At 41.7% G+C, this 1,977-nt stretch overlaps 1 long non-coding RNA gene across 1 annotated transcript; it reads left to right on the top strand.

Annotated features, from left to right (window-relative positions):
- Positions 1 to 882: 882 nt before the first annotated feature.
- Positions 883 to 1,373, top strand: LOC117554273. Its single transcript, XR_004570250.1, has 3 exons — positions 883 to 961; positions 1,060 to 1,161; positions 1,287 to 1,373. It is a non-coding gene; the product is annotated as an uncharacterized LOC117554273 (long non-coding RNA).
- The last annotated feature ends 604 nt before the right edge of the window (positions 1,374 to 1,977 follow it).

Genomic DNA, 1,977 nt, shown 5'->3' with positions numbered 1-1,977 from the left:
CTCTAGCCAATCAAACCGCTGCTTGTGTGTCAGGGGCGGGAGATTCATGTGATTGGTTGTTGGTCGAGTGTCAGACACACCCGCCGGCAAGCGTCAACGCACGCCGCTGTGTGGACGGGCCGTAAGAGCCTCGGCTTTAGGTGTTCACAGTCAGAACATGCTAGAGCGCTGTGCATTGATGGCTATCAGTCAAGTGTTTATAAAATTGAGCGTTGAGGAAAGAAAGACTAACGTTAGAGAACTATGACGAGGCAAAAGCCATCCGGGGCGCAGTATAAAAACTGAAGAAATGAAGAAGAAGAGAAACGTGCCAAGGTGAAAGGTATGCAATTTTGATTGTATTATCAACATTGGCGAATGGATCATGTAATCTTGCTAGTTAGCCAAGCCAACGTTAGCTAGCCAGCGTTTGTTATTGCCATTCAGTCTAAACTGTCATAAGGCTATTTTCGTTGTGTCATGAAATAGAAATATTAGTAATAATAACAATGTTTGTTTTGGTGTAGCGAGCTAGTGTGAGCTAGCGAGCTGTGTGGTGGAATGTTAGTTAGTTGGTAACGTTAGCTAACGTTAAGTTTACCTCAAAAAGCACATTGACTATCCGAGTCAAACATTTGCCAAATTCAACCCTGTCATAGTGTGCGCTATCGTTAGCTAACTAGCTCAGTGGTTCTCAACTCCAGTCCTGTTGAATGTTTTCGTTCCAACCCAGAACTAACACACCTGATTCAACTGTTCTAATAAGATAGGCATAGCTCTTGATTAGTTGAATCAGACCTGTCAGGCTGTCCAAATGCTTACTAACTAAATAATAGCTACATTTAACAAATGGAAATTATTCAATGTTGATAATACACATTTTATTATATCATTTTAGATTCACTTTTAAAATATCTGGGACCACCTGCTGCATCAGTTGACAAGGAACAGCCATGCAGCTCAGCTGTGCCGGCTTCCTCAGGTGAGTGCAATGTGTCAATAGATGTTCCTGATGATAAATAATTTAATGTGAAATCCAGTCAATATATTTGCTCTTGTGTGTTCTTTCTATATTTATAGACCTAGAACCACATGAAGGAATGTCAGAACAGCAAGCTGCTCATCCTGATGAGATGACCACTGATTCCACCCTGCCACTGACCACTGTGCCTGTTTGTTCTGGTGAGTACAATATGTCAATAGATGTTCCTGATGTGATGATAAATAATTGAATGTAAAAATGACTGTTGTGCCATTTCTAATCCAGCCAATATATTTGCTCTTGTGTGTTCTCTATATATGTATAGGCCCAGAACCACTGCAAGGAACGTCAGACCAGCCTGCTGCATCTCATCCTGATTGCACCACAGATTCCACCCATACACTCTTCTCAGGTGTGTGCCGGATGAATGTAAAGATGTTTAGCTATAAACCTAATTGTCCTCATGCTTTCAAATAATTGCTTTCTGTTTTTATTTACATTTTACACACTGTCCCAACTTTTTTGGAATTGGGGTTGTGTGTGTGTGTGTGTGTGTGTGTGTGTGTGTGTGTGTGTGTGTGTGTGTGTGTGTGTGTGTGTGTGTGTGTGTGTGTGTGTGTGTGTGTGTGTGTGTGTGTGTGTGTGTGTGTGTGTGTGTGTGTGTGTGTGTGTGTGTGTGTGAAGATATTGTGAATATGAGGTGAGAAAATGTGCTTCACATGCCCTCCAGATGCAGCAAAGACAGACGATCCACTGCCAACCGATCCTGCTGACTGCCCTTCACATCTCACAGACACAATGAGGACAGAGTTTGTTCAGAGAGGACCATATCAGATAACACCTGATTTCATTTTCCCAAGGAGAGATGATGGGAGAAGTTGCCACCACCAGTACTTCAGCAGGACCTTAGTAAATGGAGAAAGGATCAAAAGAAAATGGGTGACATATTCAAAAAAGAAGAACAGTCTTTTTTGTTTTTGTTGTCAACTTTTCTCTCCAAAACAAATTCATTTGAC

The sequence above is a fragment of the Gymnodraco acuticeps genome, unplaced genomic scaffold (assembly GCF_902827175.1).
Source record: "Gymnodraco acuticeps unplaced genomic scaffold, fGymAcu1.1, whole genome shotgun sequence".
Taxonomy (NCBI): domain Eukaryota; kingdom Metazoa; phylum Chordata; class Actinopteri; order Perciformes; family Bathydraconidae; genus Gymnodraco; species Gymnodraco acuticeps.
The sequence above is the reverse complement of the archived record's forward strand: the minus strand, read 5'-3'. Positions and strand labels throughout refer to the sequence as shown.